This window comes from Cibotium barometz, chromosome 44 (assembly GCF_041138505.1).
Source record: "Cibotium barometz isolate CiBa-2024 chromosome 44, ASM4113850v1, whole genome shotgun sequence".
Classification (NCBI taxonomy): Eukaryota; Viridiplantae; Streptophyta; class Polypodiopsida; order Cyatheales; family Cibotiaceae; genus Cibotium; species Cibotium barometz.
In genome coordinates, this window is record NC_141089.1 from 17,062,072 (window position 1) to 17,087,382 (window position 25,311).

The following is a 25,311-nucleotide window of genomic DNA, read 5'->3' on the forward strand; positions in this document are numbered from 1 at the left end:
TAAATGTAAATTTTCGTTTACGTTGGCACACACAATTCGGCCTCAAAATGCCAAATACTCAGCCCCACCAACAATGCTAGTCTTCACTTTGTTATTCATGTCCATTCACAGAGTCATTGTTTATGTTTGAGTGAGGCTACTTCTCCACTATCATCGAGCATAAACACATGCACAATGACCTCAAACTAAGGACATAACTCCTGCACAAGGACCATCGACAAAAACTTCTTGGCCAACATCCTTCAATGTAGAAGCTCACAATTCTCCTTGATCAAATCGCTAAAACCATGAAACAAAATAAGGACCACAGTTACCCAGAACCCAAAGTACTACAAAGTGTACATGAGCCATGTTACACTAGCAAATACGTGTCGTCCTCACCGCCGGACACATATAGCGGCTTGCTTGCCCACACATGCTTAGCCACCCGCTCGCGAGACTATGCCTGGGTGCCCTCTCCCTTGAACCCTAGCTTGCTCACCGTTCACGCTCCAGTGGATAGTCTCGGAGGCCGGTCGAGCTCCCCATAGTTGCTCTATGAGCTACATAACATTACTCCCCCCTTAAGAAATTTTTTCGTCCGCGAAAATGAACTTTGAAAAGTTATTGGTTAGCGTACTCAAGTGCTCTCACGAGGAGGCATCATCCTCATGATCTTTCTACTTAACAAGTGCCTCTCGATACATATTGTGGCTCGTGTTCTGATCTCTAAATTCGAGAATCTTCTCAGGTTCATGTGGAATAGATGGTGGTTCTATCAACTCCACCAAAACGCTAAGAGAAACTACGTTCTCCTTATGGTCAAAAGTTTTTTGCAGTCTACTGACATGAAAAACAAGATGAACTTGAGAGCTCACCAAAAACTCAAGTTTGTATGCTAATCCACCAACCTTCTTAAGGATTTAAAAGGGACCGCAGTATCTAGGTGTTTTGCTTTTCACACTTTCCCATCTTTAAAGTCTCCGACTTTGCAGAGACTTTAAAGTCTTTGACTTCGCCAAAGACTTTCAAATATATGAAGTCACCTTCTTCAAAAGCTTTTCACACTTTCCCGACTTCGCTGCTGGGACTTTCAAATATATGAAGTCACCTTCTTCAAAGGCTACTTCTATGCAACCCTTGTTTGCATATGTCTTCACACAATTTTGTGCGCTATGTATGCTATATTTTGCTGCCTACAACATATCTTACATGAACTCCTGACAGATTGCAACTTCCCCTTCTTCTCTAGCCCTATGGCTATAGGAGATCTCGGCCAGAAGCCATACATCAACATGAATGAACTAAATCCATTTGTGGAATGTTTTATTCGTTATAAGCAAATTTCAAATACGGCAGGTACTCTCCCAATTGGATTGATTTTTGCTTACATATGCACAAAGCATATCTTCTAACACTTAGTTGACTCTTTCTGTCTAACCATCAGACTAAGATCAGACTACAGCGGATGATCAACCATACTCATACTGAGAATAGTGTCCAACTTTTTGAAGACTTCCCTCTAAAAGTGTCTATCGAACTTCCTATGTGTATCAGAGACTATATCAGTGGGCTGGCCATATAGTTTGTAGAGATGTTTGATGAGAACAACCTAGCTAATTAGGACACAGGTGTTTTCACTATCTTTTTAGTAAGGTATAAACTTGACCATCTTGGTCAATCAGTCAACCACTATCCCAATTGGATTGATTTTTGCTGACATATGCACAAAGCATATCTTCTAACACTTAGTTGACTCTTTCTGTCTAACCATCAGACTAAGATCAGACTACAGCGGATGATCAACCATACTCATACTGAGAGTAGTGTCCAACTTTTTGAGAAGACTTCCCTCTAAAAGTGTCTATTGAACTTCCTATCTGTATCAGAGACTATATCAGTGGGCTGGCCATATAGCTTGTAGAGATGTTTGATGAGAACAACCTAGCTAACTAGGACACAGGTGTTTTCACTGTCTTTTTAGGTATAAACTTGACCATCTTGGTCAATCAGTCAACCACTATCCAAACCAAATCATTCCCTCGATTCATTCTAGGTAAACCAATGATGAAATCCATGGAAATACTTTTCCATTTTCCTTTGGGAATATTCAATTAATGCAGCAAACCTCCAACCTTGAGGCGGTTATGCTTATTGACCTGACATTTCTTGCATTTCAGCACAAAGTCCAAAATGTTCTCAAACAAACTAGGCCAATAAAATTGGCTTTTGGCTAGTGCATAGGTCTTGTGTATCCCAAGATGACCAACACTTGGACTATCGTGACTTTCTATAAGAATTTGGGCCTAAAAAACACTAATAGCTGCTACGCAAACTCTACCCTTGTAGAGCAGGTACTCATCGTCTCTATGGAATAGTGTCTATAATTTCCCCCCGATGAACTTTATCACCCCCAAGTGAACTAGTGTCAAATGGTTGTGAAGGGTTCACCCCCGAGCTCTCCAGCTTGAGTGCGACCGTATACAATGTTTCATATCTTTGAAAATTCAGCTTTACAATTACCTCGTGATGAGCTAACAAGCTACAAGACTATGCTCGTCTGCGTCTTTACCTACTAGGCTGCTTGACCTCAACCTGCTGGGGAACTATAGCTTTTTCCCACTATACACCTTCACTCTATGACTCAGGGTATGTATTTCTCTGCTGAAGGTAGCCTACTGCTCACAATGTGCACATGGTTGTCCTATCATTTTAATCTCCTTCTTTCAGGTGCAACGGGTTAAGGCATGAATCGTTTTGCAGTAGCTACTCTTTTCTTCTTGTTGTTGTGGTTGTGCTTTTGTTGGTTATGCTTTTGCTGGCCTTGTGGCATCTATGAGACCAGAAGCCTTCCTAGAAGGTTTAAAGAATAATGGCTTATACTGGTGATGCCGCTCTCTGTAGCTTTATGAGTTGAGAGTGCTACCTTATGCTAAAGACAATGCTTTGCTTAATTCTCTCAGCTCTTTTCTCTACCCAATTGTGCACTTAATTCTTTTCTTGCTATTGCTTGAGGAAGGATGTGTAAATGCTCATGAGATACCTGTGAGTTGTTGAGTGCTTGCTGCTGAGCTGGTGCATCTACTCTTCAAGAGATTTGTTGATTTTCTCTAAGCTACAATGATGTGTGAAGAGGGGTAGCCTTAATGATAGAGGAGGAGGAGAGAAGAAAACCCTAATTTTTGAAAAATGCTCGTACTAAAGAACTAAGCTAGGAGAGTTAGACCTAGGCTCTGATAACATGTTAAGATACACAGATCAAGCTCTCCTAAAGATAAGACAACTACTTAATTCGATGCTAATCTTAATCTGAAAACACAATTAACGTGATACCTAAGTTAACTCTGACAATTAACATGAATAATCTAAGGTGGGTGATACCTAAGTGAACTCATGATGTGATGAGTGCATGGTAATTAAATTACACTCAAGTTAATTAGATGCCAAGATAGATTAACTTGGACACATAGAGAAACTTGAGATAAGTTCAAGTGATATGTTTCATTGTTGGCTTGTACATCAACGTGGGATGATTCCCTTTGCTCATGTGGCTTCATGCTAGGCTTACTCAACTCGCTCCCTATCTCTTTCTTCTGCTCTTTGGCACCACATTTCTCTACAAATACTAGTGCCGTTACAATGGCCACCTTGAGCTTCTCAAAACTTCTTCGTTGAGGATCCCTCTAATGAATAGTTTTATCCTTTATCCTCAACTCATTGGTTAAGAGGGGAATGTGATCTTTGCGTAGTCCTTTACATATTGTCCGTAGAACCGTGACATACCTAGAAAAATCTACAGTTCCTCAAGATTCCTAGGTTCCGGCCATCTAACAATGGCATCCACCTTGTCAAGATCCATCCGTGTATCTTCCACGGAGACAATATGGCCTAAATAATGGATTTCCTTAATAAAATTTCACACTTGGATTCCTTTTCAAATAGCTTATTTTTCCTAAAGAGTTTGAGCACTGAGTGCAAATGCTGTAAGTGTTCTTCTTTCAACTTACTATATATAAGTATGTCATCAAGGAAAACTACTATGAATTTTTCCAAATTTGGATGTAAAACCTTGTCTATCAGGGTCAAAAACGTCATTGGAGCATTTGTCAAGCCGAACGACATGACTAGGAACTCATAATGTCTAAAACAAGTCCTGAATGCAGTCTAGGGAACATCTTGTTCCCTAATCCTCACTTTTAATGATACCCTGATCTAAGATCTAAGATCAATCCTCACTTAATGATACCCTGATCTAAGATCAATCCTCACTTAATGATACCCTGATCTAAGATCAATCTTAGAAAAATACTTTGCACCGTTGAGTTAATCAAACAACGTGTCAATGTAGGGCATTGGATACTTGTTCTTAATCATTATTTGATTAAGAGCATGATAGTCTACACACATCTACATAGACCCGTCTTTCTTTTTTACCAAAAGAATGGGCGAAGCCCATGGCGAAGAACTTGGGTATATAAACCCTTTCTTCACATACTTGGCCAATTGCTACTCCACTTCCTTTACCTTGGAGTGGTTTAATATGTAAGAAGGTTTGCTTATAGGATTTGACCTTGGTAGCACATCAATGCCATGGTCAAGCTTCCTAGAGGGTGGAACACCATCTAGGAGATCATCGGGAAACACATCCCTAAACTCTTGCAATAAATCACTCACAAAGCAATTGTGTACTTTTGTTTTATTGTTTCAATTTTAGCCTTGGTATTGACATTTTGTTCATAAGAAGAGAAAACATGTTTTGGAAAACAGTGGTCTCGACCAAGGTCATTTAATTTATCACAGTGGTCTCGACCAAGGCCATTTAATTTATCACAACTTAAATTAGTTTCAACTTATTAACCACATTTATTTCATCTACGAAAGCAAATTGATGCAAGAGAGTACAAATGTATACCTTTTGTATAGCATTGACATCGATGGCATGGCACAACTTGCAAAACTAAGAGGTAACTGCCACTGGATAGTATGCAACTACCGAAGAGGATAATCGACCATCCTTCGTGGCATCGCTGAAATTGCCTCTCTAGCTCCCATGTTTGGACATGGTGCATTGTGTGGAGAGAAAGCTAGGTCCTCCACACTCCACCAAGAGCTTCCCACCACCGCCGTCATCGCCGGTGTCCTCCGACATCTCCGACACCGTTAGTGTCCTCCGACATCTTCGACACCGTTAGTGCCCTTTGACATCTAACGGTGTCCTCCGACATCTCCGACACTGTTAGTGCCCTTTGACATCTCCGACGTGCATGGCCAACTCCGATGGCACTCATGGAGGCAACACCCCTCTCTCTTTCTCGAGGGAGGGCGAGATCCTCTTGAGCACCGTCTCTCTTTTCCCGTCTCGACGACTAAAGATATTTCCTCTACACTACATGATGAGGGTTGGGACTTCGAGGAGGAGGACACCTGAGGAGGAGATAAGGGGAGAACTCTCTTGGTAGTTGAGGACACTCTCTCTTGTGTCACATTCACTCTAGCACATTCAACGGAGAGCACATTCTTTGGTGTATGACATTCTCTGCGTTGGAGCACAATCTCTCTTATATTATTCTTGTCTACAGTTTGGTATACAGTGTTGCACTCTTGTGGTGTTTTGTCTCTCTCTGTGTGAGTGAGGTGAGTGAGTGGTCAGTGGGATGGGTGTGGTGTGAGTGAGAGGCCTGTAGGGATACTACGATGCTAGGTGGTGGTGGTCGAAGAGCACGGTAGATAGTGTAGAGTATAGGTCTTGCATGTCTAGCCAATGAGGTCGACTCATCCTTGGCGGGTATACTTCCCTGAGAGGATCCATGCTCCCTTTTCCCCAACCCTAGTGTTGGTGTCGGTAGTCCTCAAGTTCCCTAGTAAGGACCGACGGAGTTATCTACAGCTTAGATAAAATTTGGTGATCACGATGGGACTCTCCTAGAGGTGTCAAGGATAGTCTTAAAAAAATTTCTTTTTCTTTTTGGTGATTTATATTCGTGGTGGTGAGAAGAGTGTCATGTATGTCCCCAAATACTAGAGCTTCTAGAGGTGATTCACCCCTTCATTCTCCTCTTTGAACTAGTCGTTTGTAGGGTTCTTCCTTGTTCCCTTACTCTATGGCAACTCCAGGGCCAGAGCCATTGGCTACTGTCCTCAACCACATGCAAGTTAAATGACCAACCTTCAAAGGTACCATGACTGAAGATGCAGAAGACCATGTGCGGAAATTCCTCACTATGTATGACTCAAGAGGTCTCAAACGAGATGATGCACGCTAGTCTTGTTCCCGACAATGCTGGAAGAAAGTGCCAATCGGTGGTATAGTAAATTTCCCCTCAACCACTTCCTAGATTGGGCCACCCTTAGGCTACAGTTCTTGGCTACCTTTTGACTTGGGAACTGCTTCAACCTCATTACTCAAGAGCTTAACCAACTCTCCATGAAGGTGGGGAGTCAGTGGCCCAACTTGTCACAAGAGCTAAAGTTTTGGTCACTCAGCTACCCTAAGATTCTGGAAACTACATGCTACAATAGTGGATGCTTTGAATACTCGGCGATGAAGATGAGAGAGACCTTTCCACCCTAAGGCACCTTGCAAGACTTCCAAGTCAGAGAGCTACACAACTGGAGAATGCTGGCCTCATAGTGGAGTGCAGTACCTCTTGGTCCCCACTTATCCTCGGCATGTCTTCGGCTCCTCCAATTGTTCCTCTAGCCCCTGATAGTAGCTTCTACATCCGCTTCCTTCGACGAGCTAGCCAAGCTCAAGAAGGAGCTTGAAGATTTCAAAAGGTCACAACAAGAGGACACGGCTGTGGCAATGCTCAAGGTCAAAGATCCCAAGACGAGTCCATGGTGCTCGGTATGTAGCTCACAAGGCCATCTTCCATGGTGCTCGGTATGTAGCTCACAAGGCCATCTTCCAAGTGATTGTCCCACCAAGAAATATTGCTCATTTTGCTCAAAGGCAGGCCATGAGGACAAGGAGGGTTACTACCTCAAGGGACTTCACCTTATGCAACAACAACTTAAGCAAGGTGCCACCCCGCTTAATCCCTTCGCCAAAGACTACATGGTGACCCCAACCAGTAGTGCTTCAACTTCTACCCAGGCGCCTAACCACCAACCAAACCCAACACCCTTCTTGAATCCTCAATCAGCTGGAGTAGCTACCCCCCAATCCCAAGCTTATATTAACCCTGTCTCACCACCACTGGCCCCTTCTACTTAGCTACCCCACATACCCTTCCCTCCCCCATGGCTACTTTTGTACAAACTCCTCCACCACCCCAGTCCACATCATCTCAGCAGAGAGCTCAAGTAGCCATGGTAGCATACACCAATACCCCTCATCCCGGAGCAACCCTAACATACAACCCCCTGCCTATGCAAATCCCATATTAAGCAAGCACACTCCCAACCTATCAACCGTACCTCCCACCCATTTGCCGGTCCCACAAACACCCCAAGTCTATCAAAACCCACCCCTGGTGGTCTATGCGAAACCTCCTCTAATACCTTTAACTGCTAACAATACGTATGGCACCAAAGGTTTGCCAATCGTCGTCCTCCCAACAACCCCACCCAACCCCTCATATGTTACCGTTGTGGAGGGAGCGACCACATGCAATCTCAATGCATTGTACCAGAGGGCTCGCCCCCATGCCTCCATTGCCCGAAGAGCCGAGACCACTACACTCGGGATTGTCCTCGAACCCCATTGGTTAACATGGTGGAAGCAGGTGTGCCATCTCCCAAGGCTGACAATCCAATAGTGGTAGTGATGCCACCTTCCACTGCTGGCTCTCTAATAGTGGCGGTCCCAACAAGGAGCCCCAAAGACACCAACTCCTCCTCTTGATTGCACCCGGTCCCAAAGGAGCCCCAAAGACACCAACTCCTCCTCTTGATGGTGTAGTTTACCCATCCATTGTGGAACAATCTTATAAGGAGGTTGTGGAGGAATTCACTCAAACACCACCCATGGAGAATGAAGCGGCGCCTACCTTGGTCATTCCCCCGACCACCACACCTTCAACGGGGCATATGAGGAGTCTACTCAACCCAAGGTTAGTAATTTACATTGGGAGGAAGTGTTGGCAGGAGCAAAGGTGGAAATCGCCCTTTCTCAATTATGTGGTTTGAGCTAGGAAATAGGAGAGCAATTGCTAGGCTTGGTCCATCATTGGATGGATTTGAAGGCAGCTAGGGGTGAAGCCACATCTACTAGTAGTGGGCGACGGCCCGCAGCAAGCAAGGGTATGCCTCACTGCCCAGGAGTGGCCGATCACCGAAGCCCAAGGGTGACAGTCTCCGTGGGAGGAACTCAAATTGCAAGGGCCATTGTGGATGGTGGTTCTAGTGTTAACATCATGCCTGAAGCTACTAGGCAAGTCTTGGGTCTCCGAATTACCAAGCCAGCTCCCTTCGCCATCCGAGTGGCGGACCAGCGAGAAGTGATGCCCTTGGGACTAGTCAGGCAAGTTTTGATCACTTTTGAGGGATTAGTATTTGAAATGAATTTTGTGGTATTAGACCTCCCACCAGCTAGAGGGACCTACAGCTTGCTCATTGGAAGGCCTTGGTTGAGGGCAGCTTGGGTGATCCATGATTGGGGCCGGGACGACTTGCATATCCCTAACTCGAAGGGGGTGGTGACCTTGCCCTTGGAAAAAGGCCCCGATGAGAGTGCAAGAGACACTGCCCTACATGACATGATTCCCATTCGGAAAGAAGGACCCAATGACAAGGAAGAGCAGGAGGAATGGCAAGGAGTACGAGTGGATGAGGCATGGGATCCATTCGGCTTAGAAGGAGAGGTGGCATAACCTCTATGGAATTGGTTAAATTCCTATGAGGGGTTTCAGTGCAATATGGTGGACATAGTGGAGTTGGACCCAGACCCCATCCAAGAGGTGTCCCAAGAAGAAGAGCTCTCAAAAGAAGTAGTAGTACAGGATTGAACAGAATTCTTGCTTAGTCTGGCTTCCTCCTCTGCAGCACCACTGTCTCAACATGAAGAGATAGAGGTTATAGGTCTAGGGGAATCAGAGTTTTCTCGACAACTTAGAAAGAAGGTCTCTCAAGAGGAGTCATCAAAGGTGCCTATAACCCCTCCTACACGCGCACTTGCAAGAAGAGGCGGGAAAAGCACCTCAAGACTAGGGAGGAAGCCTTGCCAGTAGAAGAGATACCCATTGGAACGTATTGGTGACTTCCCTCTGGACATCACCCTAGCCCATGACCCCTTATCTCTCCATCAAGCCGCACATAGCACCACTCCTCTTCCACCCACCACTTACCACGAGGAGGTGAGAGAGTTGAACCGGGGCATAGCAGAGGAGCCACGCCCCATCATGGTGGCAGCTTGGGTCTGGGAGGACCCTTCCATTCTTCAGAGATTCACTAACTTTTTCAAACAGCACCAAGATGTGATTGCATGGACCTACAAGGATCTCCCAGGGGGATAGACCTAGCTATTTGCACTCACAGAATTCCACTAACATAAGGCAATTGGCTAGTCATAGGAAAGGGCATCCACCATGTGCATCCAAAATATTCTGCAGTGGGGAAGCAAGAGTTGGACAAGATGGACGAGGCAGGTATCATCGTTCCCATCAAGCACTCCAAGTGGTTGTCACCTATAGTGGTGATTCCCAAAAAGAAGACCAACAAGATCAAGATTTGTGTTTGAGGAACACCTACTTTCAACTCACTATGGTGTTCGTAAAGTGCCAGGTATCGGTGTCCGCCTCTCAAAAAAAAAATCCCCCCTCTGAGTAATTTTTTCCATTAAACATAAAAAAAAACAAAAACAAAAAACGTTTCTTCCCCTCACCGACACTTCCTCCCTCATCTCCCTCTATTCTCTCTCTCTCTCTCTCTCTCTTGCTCTTACACAACTTGCTCTTACTCCCCACCCCCTCTCACCGACCAACCCCCTTCTCACTGGTTTTTTAAAAAATCCCCCTCTTAGTATTTTTTCAATTAAAAACAAAAAAAGGCCCCCCGTCATATTTTTTGTTTCTTCTTTCCCAAAAAAAAGAAAAAAAGAAAAAAGAAAAAGAAAAAAACGTCTCTCGCCCCCATCGACCACCCCCTCGTCTCTCTCTCTCTCTCTCTCTCTCTCTCTCTCTCCTCACCCCATCGACCACTCTCCCTCTATCTCACCCCACCGACCACCCCCTCTCTTCACTCCCCACCGACCACCCCCTCACTCCCTCACCCCACCTATCAAACCCCCCCTTACCTCCAATGCCCTCTCTTCACTCCAACCACCCCCTCACCCCACCAACCTCCCCCCCTTACCTCATACCCCTCTCTTCACTCCCCCTCACTCCCCTCTCTTCACTCCCCACCACTGTGACCACCCCCCCTTACCTCACACCTCTCTTTTCTCCCCACCCCCTCGCGGGCTCTCTCTTCTCTCCCTCCCTCACCCCACCAACAACCCCCCCTTGCTTCACTCCCCTCATGACCCCACCATCCACCCCCCGTAGCTCTCTCTCCCTCCCACTCCTCACCGACCATCACTCGCCCCCCCCCCCCCCTTTCACTCTTTCGGGCACAGGCCCCTCACCCACTCTCTCCCTCTCCTATGTAGCCCTTCCCTCTCCTCTCCCCCTTCTCTCTTTTGCGACCTCACCCACCCCCTCTCTCCCTCTCCTATGTAGCCCTTCCCTCTCCTCTCCCCCTTCTCTCTTTTGTGACCCCACCGCCCCCTCTTCCTCACCGTCAAACCCCCCCTCGCCGGTCACCCGACCCCACCCTTCACTCCCCCCCTTGCGGAGCTCACCCGCCTCTCCCTCTCACCTCACGACCCCCCACTCCCCCTCTCACCTATGCGCATTTGCCTCCCCCTCTCGTTGACCACCTCCCAGGCCCCCCTCGCGGCTCTCACCCGACCCCCCTGAGTAGCAAACCCCCCCACCCCCCCCAGCGGCTCTCACCCACCACCCCCTCCCCCCTTAAAAAAACCAATAATAATATTATTAATATTAAAAAAAACAAACCAAAAGGTTTCTCTCCCCCACTATTCCCCTCTCATCGACACAACCCCCCTTGCATTACCCCTTGCTTCATTCCCCACTCACCTCACTCACCATACCCTCTCACTCACCAACCCCCCACTCCCCACCCTCTCACTCACTTTCCCTCTCACCCAACCCCACTCCCCCTCTCACTCACTTTCCCTCTCACCCGACCCCACTCCCCCTCTCACTCACCGAGCTCCCGTTATTGGCCCACAATAGCTCACAGGAGAGCAGAACACCGAGTTCAAGGGAGCCTTCAGTCTCTCCGCCAAAGACGGCGAGACGATTGTATCACCATGAACTGGGACCTGTGATGCACTAGCTTGGCCAGCACCCCACAGAAGCTGAGTTGCAAAGAAATGATTAAGAGGTGGCTGTGCTAATTTTCACTCTCATGGTGGCCGAAAGATGGACATTGATTCTGAAGAGGAACTTAAGGCGGCTCCAAGGTTTTTGACAAGGATCAGCATGGCTTCATTTTTGCACACTAGAGCTTTGTCACATGATGACAAATCTTGGTGAGATGAGCAGCTGATTGATGAAGAGGTGGATGAGATGTGCTTTCGCTGCTTTTGGAGAAGGGGACTATGGTAGATACATTGAATCATCACCAATAGATACCATTCATTTTTGCTTGCAAGCATGGAAGAGTAGCTTGCCTTGAGATGTCGGTGGAATGGGGAGCTGATGTCTTCATATTTTATGCATCCTGTGGGAGGAGCTGCAGTGGGCCTTTAGATAATTTGGAAGTTGTTTCTGATTTGGGAGCATGCCTTTGCATTTTGTAGCCCGAGGTGGGTCAACTGAATGTGTAACAGAGCTTCTAGCATGGGGTGTAGAGAAACTCTCAAGGGCACACAACATGTGTAGCTCTTCTCAACCCTTTGACTGCCGAGCTGTTAGTGTGGCCATCTCCGTGGCAATTTATGAGCAGTCTTACACTGAAGCAAAAGTTCTGTTTGAGGCTGCCTTGGCACATGCTAATGATGCTTAGGAGAAGCATATCTTTTTTGTTACTGAGAAGCGGATCTTTTATGTATTGGCCATGGCCAGGTTTCATTTTGTATCTTTGTATGCCTGGACTTCGTGCCGGAAGTTTTGCCCGGATGAAGTGGCCAGTGATTATTATTTAGATTGGTTTTGTGCTTTTGTTGGCGTCAGTGTAACCTTCCTGCTCTGCTGGTGGATGCTTTACCCGGGGGATAACAATGGTAATACAGGTAGTGATGGCTTGCTGGAGGAAGTGCCCAGGAGCTCTCAGAAATGGCTTGCTAGATGAAGTGCCCAAGAGCTCTCAGAAATAGCTTGCTGGTGGATGGAGTGCCTAGGAGCTCTCAGTTTCATCATTTTTTCCATAGCTCGCTTGTTGGATGAAGTTTTCCAGGAGCCTAGTTGAATCATTTTTTTAATTTGTGTCTCTCCAGAAGGTTTGCCTGGAAAGATCATTGTATGAGGTATGCCTGGGAGCCTATCAGATGTTTTGCCTGGAGTCTAGCGTGCTAGAGAACCACCTGTGTTTTTTATGTGGAATTTACCGGGACGGTGAATTGAGTAGTAGTGGGCGACCTGTGGTGGACAGGAAGCTAGGTCCTCCACACTTCACCAAGAGCCTCCTAGCAACGCCTTCGACCGCCGTCTCACTGCCGATGTCCTCCGACATCTCTGACCGTCTCATCACCATCGGTGCCCTCCGACATCTCGTACGTGTATGGCCAACTCCGATGGCACTAATGGAGGCAACACTCCTCTCCCTTTCTTGAGGGAGGGCGAGATCCTCTTCGAGATCCTCTTGAGCACCAACTCCCTTTTCCCGACTAAAGATCTTCCCTCTACACTACATGATGAGGGTTATAGGACTTCGAGGAGGAGGACACCTGAGGAGGAGATAAGGCGAGCACTCTCTCGGTAGTTGAGGACACTCTCTCTTGTATCACATTCACTCTAGCACATGCGACGGAGAGCAAATTCTCTGGTGTATAGCATTCTTTGTGTTGGAGCACAATCTCTCTTGTATCATTCTTGTCTACAGTTTGGTATATAGTGACACACTCTTGTGGTGTTTTGTCTATCTCTTTGTGTGAGTCAGGTGAGTGAGTGGTCAGTGGTGGGTGTGGTGTGAGTGAGAGGCCTATAGGGATACTGTGGTGCCAGGTGGTGGTCAGAGAGCATGGTAGACAGTGTAGAGCATAGGTCTTGCATGTCTAGCTAGTGAGGTCGACTCATCCTTGGCGGGTATGCTTCCTGAAGAGGATCCACACTCCCTTTTCCCCAACCCTAGTGTTTGTGTCGGTAGCCCTCGAGTTCCCTAGCCATGACCGGCGGAGTCATTTACACCTTGCTATGTCGAGCCTCAAAATAGTTAAAGCATAGATTTTCCTTTCTAGCTTTCTTGTACTGTTCCTTCTTAGTGGATTTAGATTAGTTTTTCTGTCGAAAACGGTGCGGTTTCTTTGCCCAGTGTCCACTCTCCCCTCTCCTACTCACTCTGGCCCCTTTGCCCTGTTGAAATTTGAGCATAATGATGAGCTATGGTGGATCAAACACTAGAATCAACATCATTAACAAAGTGATTAAGAAATGATTAAGACATAATTAGTGAATAATTAGCAAATAGATTAATGTAGGCATGGATACTCAAAAACCAGCAAATTCTCATTAGGGCTATGCCTCAATTTATAGAATTTACCTATAACAGTTCTAAACATACGGCTATTGGTTTTAGTCCGTTCATGCTTATGTATGGAAATCAACCCAGAGCACCTATTGATGTCGGTCTTAAGGACATTGAGCTTGATACATCAAGGGATTTCTTGCGTGATATGTAGGAAATGCTGACCGAAGCTCAGGATTCTATCAGGAGTGCTCAAGATAGAGCACGATTTTATGCTGGTAGGGGACGCTCATCTCGGTCTTTTAAACCAGGAGCATTGGTTTATTTTAAAGTTCCTAAAGATTCTCAAACTTTGTCAGTAGAAAAATGCTCGAATTTATCTCTTGGATATTGTGGTTCATTTCGATTTATACATCGGATTGGCACAGTTGCATATGAACTTAAACGACCTCCACATGTTAGAGTTCATCCAGTCTTTTATATCAATAGATCAAAAGGGAAATTGGGAGGTGAGGATAACACAGTTACTCCTCAAGAACTCGTTGAAGTCGAAGAATTATCCTATGTTCCACATGAACCTAATAAGGTACTTGAATTCAACGAAAGAAAATTTTGTAGTTGACTAATCCTTGAGGTTAAAATTAGGTGGAAAGATAGGGAAATAGAGGATTCGACTCGGGAGTCGGTTGATATTGTTCAGCGCAGTTCTCCTTCTTTTCATTGCAAGAGTGCAATGTTTTGAGAGAGAGGAAGTATGTTATATGCACATTATGTGTGCATATACTAGGAGGCTAACCCACATTAGGTTGGGAGCATGGGAACAAGCTCTAGTGGAGCGCATGGGTTAGGACTAACCTTAAGGGTTAAGGTTAGGGGGGTCAGGCATCCAAGGGTCACACATGGGAAATGGAGAGTCAAGAGTCACTTGAGGGCCCTCCTATATAAGAAGGGAGGCTAAGGCTATGTTATCTTGAGGCTTGGTTATGATATGATGTTCTCTTGTATAGAGGATTATATCTACTCACCTACCATTTCACACTATAGCTACATGCTTTTGGATTGGAGTTATACCTCTTGATGGTATGGGACATCAAGAAGGTAAAGGTATGATGTACTTTAGTATAATTCATGTGTACATCCCTTGGGCTCTCGGTCGGGGGTGGTCGGGTGGATGAGTTTATGCCTGATTTATGCATGTTTATGTATAACAATTATCTAGAGAGATCTTAGGGTTTTAACATACATGTGTTGATGCAATCTTGTTGATTCTCTCTCTCCCCCCTACTAAGGATGTGATTTTCCTACATGGTATCAGAGCTTTGGTTTTGAGTTGTCTTGGTGGTGTCTGTGTTACTACTCTTTAATATGAAGAATCGACTCCTATTCATTTCATGGTGCTGGAAGTTCACGTGGAGTTGTGCGTGTGTAGTCCTACTCCAATTCACGTGGGCTTTTTCTCGTTTTGTTCTGCTACTGCTAGCGCCTTGTTGGAGTTGTGTTTTTTCTACCATAGTAGAGTTCACTATCTACATAGCCATGGAGAGTCCTGGTGGAGTTGTGTGTTGCATTTTTTGCTATATTTGGAGGATCAATGAGGGTACATTTTTGGCGAGACCATCAGAGAAGGTGAAAATTATTTTGCTATGCAATATGTGTTTTGCCAAAAGTTCAAACACTTTTTTTTTTGCTTGCATGAAGGACGTCATGAAGGCATTTTTATACATTGTTGGCTTGTTGAGTTGTGCACCGCATGGAGTTGGGGGTGGTAAAGCAGCTAGTAGCACGTGGAACTACGTTCTCTCTTGCATATATTGCCACCGGCCGCATGATGTGCAATAGTGACAGGTAGTGTTGTGTTTTTTTCTTCATCAAGTGCTTTGTGATGTCACAAGGCTATTTGCAGCATACTTTTCGGAGTTTTTTATTTATCTTGAAGGTTGATTAAAGTCCTACATATCTCACATGCAGGGGAAGGTTTTCAAGAGAAGAAAAGTTATGCATTGAGAGTGATCAAGTGGTTGAAACTAGATTTTTGCAACGGATCAGGTAAGACCTCATGGAGATATATATACATAGAGAGAGAGAGAGAGAGAGAGAGAGAGAGAGAGAGAGAGAGAGAGAGAGAGAGAGAGAGAGAGAGAAAGAGAACTTACAAAAAGTATTACATGAGGTTCCCCTATATAGGCACATGGCCCAACCCTTAAAGTAGTTGTGCTAACGTGCATTCACACTGACCCACACATAAGAGACTATTCATATGCCCATGTGTGCATCCATTCATAGGTACATAAGTGGAGATGACCTACATCCCCAATACTCCATCAACTCCATAACAAATGATGTCATAGACAAAGAAGTACTTTTCCCTCTACTCTGGAAGTTCATTCCTCATTGTACTATATCTCCTTGATGATGTTTCCACATATAATAAAATCCTTAAATCATGATGATAGTTTCAATCCTCCAAAGGAAGATAATGATCAGTCCTTTGGGGGTGACCCATGATCGATCCAGGTGTTGCCACCCTAGATCTCCTCAGCACCAATGTTTACTTTGACTTTGCCAATGAAGATCCCATCCAAATAACACAAGAGAATCAATCTCCCTCTTCCTTTCACATCTCCCTCTAGATCCAAAGATACATAAAAGGTCCACACAAAAACTAGAAGGCCGAGTCATCATTAACAAATGTCATTATATCCACAATAGCTACCATTATAGTAGCCACTATGTTTAAAGCTTTAATATCATCCTCTGATGAAGAACTAGATGCTACCTTCTTTGCTTTACGCTTTGCCTTGCCCTTCTTCTTCACTTCACAATACCAATACTTCACCTTTGACTTTGACTTCCCCTTCTCATCCTTCTTCATGTGGAAACCTATAGCATTCTCACTATTTACCTTTCCAAACCTCTAGTTTCTTTGCTCCTCTTCCAACAAAAGTACCAAGACCTCCTCAAAATCAAGAGGCTCATCCTTGCACCTAGTAATCAATAAAGTCGCAAAACCTTGGTAAGATTATGGCAAGTTGTTCAATAGCAGATGTGCCAACTATATACTATTAACTTTGGAGTCAACGGCCCCACCAACTTGTCCTATAAGTCCTTCACTTAAGCAATGTAAGAAATGACAGAATCATCTTCATTAAGAGACAATACATACAACTAAATTTCCAAATTGATCACCCTAGTGAGGCTCTTGGTCTCAAACTATCCCTGCAAAATCTTCCACACCTTAGTAGAATCCGACATAGGCTGAATGATCCAGGGAAAGGCTTGAGCATCACTATCCTCCCAATGCCATTTGTTCACAAGCAGAATCCGACATAGGCTGAATGATCCAGGGAAAGGCTTGAGCATCACTATCCTCCCAATCTTCAATCAACGTTAAGTCAATACCTTCACCCTTATGTAATACTTTTTGTTTGCAATCAATATGAAGCAAGGTCTCTCTGTCTCTCTCTCTCTCTCTCTCTCTCTCTCTCTCTCTCTCTCTCTCTCTCTCTCTCTCTCTCTCTCCAAGGCCATGGTTTTCCTACATGGTGTTAGAGAATTGGTTTTAAGGTGTCTTGCTGTGTGTTGCTACTCTTTAATGCAAAGAATTGACTCCTATTCATCTTGTGGCACTGCGAATTCACGTGGAGCTATGCATGTGCAATGATACTACAATTCACATAAGCTTTTTCTTGTTTTGTTGTTTGTCAAAGTTGTGTTTCTACTACCATAGTAGAGTTCACTATGTGCATAGCTCTGGAGAATCCTGGTGGGGTTATGTGTTACATTTTTTGGTGATTTTGGAGGGTTGCATTTTTATGCTATGGTGACTAGTAGAGAAGGTCACAAGGCTATCTCTCTATAGGACGCTAAGCTCCTATTCATGCACGGCTAAGGGGAAGAAAAGCTCTACAATGGTAATGCGTTTTTTTCTTCATTTATACGAGTGCTTCATAATGTCACAGGGCTATCTCTACAGTACGCTTTTTTAGAGTCTTTTATTTTGATTAAGCTCCTATTTATGCATGCCTAAGGGGAAGTTGTTCCAAGAGAAGAAAAATTGTGCGTCGGGAGTGATCAAGTGGTTTGGGACTAGATTTTTACAACAGTTCGGGTGAGTTACTTTGCCCATTTTTTTGTTTTTAAATGGGTTCACGTCCAAAATGCAAAAATCCCATGAGCGGTGGGAACATTGTCTGAGTGCATGGCAAGCACGTCATAGACACACACCAATTTGCAAGTTGGTGAAGGTATCTTGGTTTCCATGCATAAGTGTTCATTTGCAATAGTAGGTTTTTCCTCCCACACATCCTTTTCATTGTGGGTTTTGCAAATACAAAGATTCTTACATTTTTTGTTGAGTTTTTTTGGCACAAGTATTGGTTTAGGGTTGAGGCATGGCATCTCTTCTACCTATTGGGTTGTCATAGTAGAGCAAGTTGGATGGATCCAACTATTCATTGTGGAAAGTGAAGATCCAAAGTCAGTTTGCCCACAAGCTATGGAAGATTGTTAAAGGTAAGGAGTTCAAATGAAGAAAGCTAGAGAAGGGTCACATGTCTGGTTTGAATCTTATTTTATTGATGATGATGAAGAAGGTATTGATGAGAAAGAAGGTGCTAACTCAAAGTTGATTGAAGAGATTAGATCATAATGCTCAAGCCTTTATCTTGATCATTATGTCCACATCAGGATCTATGATTCGGCTCATTCAAACGGCGGAGTCATATGCTAAAGCATGGATGATAAGACCAAGACTCTCACTAGGGTGATCAATCTAGAAAGTCAAATTGTATGTCTTATCTCTTAATGAAGGTGATTCTGTCATTTCTTACATTACTTAGGTGAGTGACTTATTGGATAAGTTGGTGGCTATTGACTCCAAAGTTAACAATACATAGTTGGCATATATGTTGGTTTCCAGAATCTTACCAAGGTTTTGTGACTTTATTGAATATTGGGCATAGGAACAAACCTCTTGATTTTGAGGAGGTCTCGGCACTTTTGTTGGAAGAGGAGAAAAGGACCAGAGGTTCGAAAAGGTAGGTAGTGAGAATGCTTTATAGGTTTCCACATGAAGAAAGATGAGAACGGGAAGCCAAGTTAAAAGGTGAAGTGTTGGTATTATGATAAGAAGGGCCACACCATGAAGGTTTGTGAGGTGAAGAAAAAGGACAAGGCCAAGCATAGAGCAAAGAAGGTAACATCTAGTTCTACATCAGATGTGATACTAAAGCTTTAGACACATCGCAACCACTACTATAGTGGTAGCTACTACTATGGTAACTTTGGTAGATACAATGGCATCTATAGCCTTCTAGTCTTTATGTAGACCTTTAATATATCTTTGGATCCAGAGAGAGATGTGGAAGGAAGAGGGAGATCGATTCTCCTATGTTATCTTAATGGGGTTTTCATCGATAGTCAGAGTGCACATTAGTGATGAGGATATCTAGGGCGGCAACACACATGAATTAGTCATGGGTCACTCCAAAGGACCATTCATTATCTTCCTTTGGAGGACCAGAGCAGTTCGTCACATGATCTAAGGAGTTGATCAGATGTGGATAGCTCATTGAGGAGATGTAGTGTAATGAGGCATGAAGTTCTAGAGTAGAGGGAAAGGGACTTCTCTATATATGGCATCAGTACACTGAGAGGGAGTACTAGATGTAAGTCATATCCACTTATATACCTCTTAAAGAGGATAGGGTGGCAGGGAGTGGATGCACATATGGGCACATAAATAGTCTCATATGGACACATAAATAGTCTCTTATGTAAGTGTGGTTGGCGAATGTAAGCAATTATATTTGGGCAAAGGTTTTAATGTGTACAAACCTTAGGGATTTTCATATGATTAAAAATATGTAAAGCAATACCCCAAAAGTGGGAAAAGCAAGTCCAATTTGTACACTCATCTATTCTTAGCTCCTTGGGCTATTTTTATGAATAAAATTCTTTAAATACTCAAGTCGTGGAAGTGGAGCTACACGCTTGAGGGGGGAGATTGCACCCAATCTGGTTTACTGTGTGGTATTCTCTATCCTTTACTTTTGATGGTGATGTTATTCTAGTTCTTTTCCCTTGTGTTATGCTAAGTTATTTAATTACTAATTTCAATTCAATTCTTTGTTCAAATTATGATGTAATTTGTGAGACTTTTAATTAATTCTTCAAGAAGTGGATCCTGTATGACGGTGGTATCAGAGCTTTGGTTTAATTTAATCTTCTTGAAGCGGTCAAAGACTTGTGGACAAAGAGGTAAAAGAGACAAAGGAACAGGTGATTGTGGTAAATTTTTTATTTAATTTGAAGAAGAACAAGTTTATGGATTCATGTTTATGTATGGTTGAAAGAAAGCTTGTTTTTAACCATTGGAAAAACAATCTCCATCAATCTATTGCCCAAAGGGTAAAGCAAGGTGGAAAACTATTAGTGGGTTTGCAAAACCCTAAAACCACCTTTAATTTCACTCATCTGTTTCATAATCTGTCCATACGGATTGAATCATCAAGGAGAGCAGCATGTAGAGCCATAGCCAGATTGATAAAACCGCTGCGACAATAGGAAATCCATCATGGAGGGATGAGAATTGTTCAGAGATTTGTTTTTCAAACTTGCTTTTGGGTTTTTATTTTCTCCTCCTCGATTGAGGGCTAGGCACAAATTCCTTTTACCCAAGCTTGTGGGCAAGCTTGAAAATATATACCTCTTCTCTTTTCCCTGAATATCTCCCAGAATAACTCCACACTCCTAAATTCTCTCATGCTACCCTTTATTCTCTCCCAGTAGATTCTTCTTACCTTTTCACAGGTTCTTTCACAATTACATCTCCTCTTTTACAGCCTCTATCCAAGAGCTTGTTTCCACACACACCCTATTCACTTGTATATTTCAACACCTCCCCTCAAGTGGATAATCCTAGCACACCTAGACCCTATACCAAGTTTGCCTCCCTTTACTCGACCAGTGTCTACTCCTCCCCTCAAGTTATCTCAGCACACCTGGACCCTGTATCAAGTTTCTTTCTTACTTGACAGTCCGCGACCAGTGCCTCAAGTCCCTAAACTCCATAGTCCTTGACACTCTCTCTCTCTATGTGTCCAAGGTTACTATAAGTGCCCGCGACCTTGACTAAAGTGCTCACACATACATCTACCACGTGGCCTACATCATCGGTGGCTCAGAGGTGGTTTTACTTTATTGGGGCAGGTTACATTGGGTTGTGGGGTCTCTCTCTCTCTCTCTCTCTCTCTCTCAGAGATTTTCACATGGCTCCTCACTGTTTGGAGCCTCACATCTTCTCTTGTCTTCAGTCTTCTTGTCATGGCAGCTTCTCTCCACGCGTCCGTCTCTTCTTTCAGTCTTCTTGGGGCAGCTTCTCTTCTTGTGGCAGCTTCTCTTCTCGTGTCCATGTCTTCCTTCAGATCTTCTTGGTGTGGATCCTCTTCTTGGGAAGAGATATTCTTCTTCTTTCATGGCTGGGGCCATGAGCTTGTCCGTCAGGTCATTTTGCTCCATGTGAGCAACATGTTTCAATGTTTTGCTGACAGTTCCTTTGGGCTTTTTATGTTTATCTTTTGTCATTATGCAATGCAAACCCAAATTTATGCGGGAGGTCTTACCTCTTGCCTTATTCCAGACAAGGGCAGTGTCTGTTCCCATTTTTATACTGATGCAATGTGCCCAATACATAATGCGTATAGCATTCATTCTCATGCACATTCCAAATGCAACTGTGGCTATGAATAATCTTGAATTTGAGTGAGATTTACAGGCATTAACCAAGGGTTGAATGCAAAATGATGATTTTCACAAATTTATCAGCACAATTTTCCCAGAAATTACATTAAATCAAGGGTAACCAATTTGTACGGGATGGTTGGAGTATCAAACCAACTCCGATTTATAATCTGAAGTTATAGGGATCTGTATCAGATACCTAATGGTTAATTTGAACCCTCAATTGCACCAAAGTACAGTGATTAGCACTGATTAATCACTGATTAGCAAATTAATGCTCTGTTTTGTGTGCAAAAAATAGAGTATGCGGGGAGTCCAGATCTGGTGCCTTCCACTTCAAATGAGCTCAAATGCTTTCAAAGGCATCAATAGCAATGAGTCTAGTAGAGGTTTAAGCCAAGAAACACAAGATTTGACCAAATAATTAAAGCTTAATCTCTGTTTTACCAAAGTCACCTGCAGATTTGATGAAGAGCTTGGATCTCACTGTAGACTTGATGAAATTGATTTCTGTCTTCACCAGCTTGTAGAGCATGCTTGATTACCCCTTGGGCTAAGAGGAATTAGAAACATTTGAACTGAGCTTGAAGAAATCTCCATTCTGCTTCAGAAAAACGGCGCCCCTTCATCTGCAAAAATCAGCGCTGATTCGTGGCGGTTTGCTGTGTTTTTTGCATAGGCTTGAAGCCAAGGATGTTAGCTAGCTAGTGGTAAAAGCTTTTGCCCTAATTTGATGTGTACAAGATGCTAGAGATCCTCCACTGGCTGGGGGTGAAGGGGAAGGTGAAAAACTCACTAAAAATTGATTGTTTGCTAATTATCTACTAATCCTCATTAATTAACTAATGGGCTCATAAACCTAATTGATTCTAGGCATGGCTCTGATACCATGTTGAAATTTGAGCATAATGATGAGCTATGGTGGATCAAACACTAGAATCAACATCATTAACAAAGTGATTAAGAAATGATTAAGCTGTAATTAGTAAATAATTAGCAAATAGATTAATGTAGGCATGGATACTCAAAAACCAGCAAATTCTCATTAGGGCTATGCCTCAATTTATAGATTTTACATCAAGCATCAAATCCCATTGATTTCTCGATGATTCACTCCCAGAATATCTCCACCTTTTGCCTGATTCTCTCCACCTCTTCTCTTTTCCCTGAATATCTCCCAGAATAACTCCACACTCTTAAATTCTCTCATGCTACCCTTTATTCTCTCCCAGTAGATTCTTCTCACCTTTTCACAGGTTCTTTCACAATTACATATCCTCTTTTACAGCCTCTATCCAAGAGCTTGTTCCCACACACACCCTATTCACTTGTATATTTCAACATGCGCCCTGTCTCTTAAACCTAGAGCCCTCTTTACCCTCACTTGTCTTGCTAAGTCCGGATTTAGAGCAACGTGAAATGTCATCATAAATTTGCGCATACTTTATAGCCTCATGGAAATCTGTCGGGCTGATTAGGCTCTACAAAAGCCTCACAGTCTGGGTGTAAGCCTCTCATGAATCCACATAAAGTCTAGAATTCATTGATTCCCTTTAATTTCAACACAATCTTGTGGTAGTTATAGATGTACTGTGTGAGGGAGATGCCTTGCATCGAGCATTTATCCCAATCATGCTAGGACCTCTGCAACTCATTACATAGGAAAAAACTCTTTCCAAAACATCATTTTGAACTCAAACCAGGTCCTCAAAAGTCTGGCACTCTCAGTCAAACTCATCCACCATTTGTATGCCTTGTATGTCAATGACATGCTCGCCTCTATGGGCCTCACCTTCTCTCGTGCCTACTTGAGGTTGTGAATATCCGACCACTACTACATAAAGATATTCACCGAGTCCTTATTGCGTTCTTTCTTCTCTCTCCCAAAGCTTGGCGTCTTGAGGTCCTTGAGGAGTCACTGCGAACTGCTTTGCAGGCACTCTGGCCCATGATCCTACTTGAGGCACTACATCCTCGGTAGGAGGAAAATGCACCTCCCATTTGTAGATCTCAGCATGTAAAAACACTCCCTGTAGCAAGACTAGTGTCCAAACAATCATGAATACTCCTAAGCATGAACAAAATCTTAGTCTGGTTTCTCTCCAATGCGTTGATCCTTGCAAACAACTGGGTGCTAAGGACCCCCTTGAGATATCCATCTCAGTCTTTAACTCCACATCCGTGGGTCTCACGAGTATCATCTCTAGAGGCGTCCTCATCATCAAGAAGATCATCCTCGGAGTAATTCTCATTAGTGTCGTCAGCCTGGACTGATCATCCAGTGACTCCATGCTATCTATCGGATGGACCTATGCAGTCATCTAAGGACAGGGAAACAAAAGGAGCTACGTCAATGGGTACATCCCCGGTCCCTCGCGAGCCGAAAGGAGATCACGTTATCTCAGTCTGTTGAGCGGTCACTGCTTGATGAATACGGTCAAGGACAAGTCAGACATGGAAGATAACATATGAGAAAACCCCCCTAATCCACCTAACAGGGCGAACTACCCCCGGTAGCCATGGTGGAATGGGATTTATTAAGTCTATTTATTTTTATTTTGGAGATAAAATAAGATTAAAAATGCAATAAATAAATAAATAAGAGAGGAGAAATTGGAACTAGCTACTCGAGTCCCATAGAGTGTGTCGGCTGGAGAGGCGGCCTCATTGATGTCAATGTGTCGGTGTACCATCGATGCATTGCGGCATCAGCGCGGGTGGCAATGTCTTACACACTATGGCAAGGCTACTCTTTGGGATGACAGGCGTGCTATAGGCGCTATCACTATCAATGTCAAGGATAGAGCATGCACAAGCCCACGCTTCCAAAAGATTGAGGTTTGCTTCGAATGGTTGCTCCAGCTGCAAGTGAGAGGGAGGGAGGGAGGGAGGGAGGGAGGTGTGTCTCCCTTTATCGAATGGTTGCTCAGTATCTTAACAAGCTTAGGAGGGAGGTGTGTCCCCCTTTATCGGCTGGTTGCTGCTCAGTATCTTAACAAGCTTTCCCTAGCTAACTGTGCTTTGTGGGTTGTTGTAGCAGTTGGCAGCCCCCAAGGGCGGCCTCGGCCATACTTGTTTGTTGGTGGTTGGGGCTGCCCCTTAAACCAAAGAAACATTGATTTCTTTGCTGTTTGCAGTTGCATGTGAGAGAGAGGGATTAAGAGTTGTTCTCCCTTCACGCTTGAGTGTTGCCTCTATGCTAGCGCTCTCAGCGCACTGGTGGTGACAGGAATCAAAAGCAGTGCTAGGAGTGCGCAACGTGGACAACGCTACCAAAGTAACATAGTAGCAACGCCGAGCGCCACAACAAACGTTCGATGACTCTCAAACTTCCCTGTTGCTTCACGTCTATCACAACGTGGACATCCCCTTTGCTTTGCGCTCGTTATGCATTGCAGAGAACTATGAGAGAGAGAGAGAGAGAGAGAGAGAGAGCCGACTGCTATGGCTGCAAGTCTGGGGCGTGTGCACACAACCTTAGTAGGAGGGTAGCATCCACTTACACTATCACTAAGATAGAGTGGGATTACTTCTAGTTGCTTCTCTAATCCTTGCCATGCTTTCTTGCAAGAGTTGTTTGTCAGAGCTGAGATTTCCTATCTCGGAGCAGCATTCCGACTAGCAAGGTCTACAAACTGAGATCAGCAAGAAAGGGACAACGCGTAACTATCGATCTTGTTAGTCGGGCCACTGCTGCTGGGCTAGCCTCCGCCAACAGGATCTAGTTGGTGCTTGGTCAGAGGAGTGCTGGTGCTTAAGTGAGTCACTCAATCAGAAAGATATGGAGAGGAGACATCTTGGACCGAATCGTCGAATCAGTTTTGCCCTAAAAGAACAAAAGGAGACGTCTATGCAGCCAATCCAATTACACTAACATCATAGGTGCTTGGGGAAGCAGAGTGGAAGGTGAACATCTTTAGCCGTCGCCAACCATGGCGAGCCATAGAAGAGGCCGCCATGCCA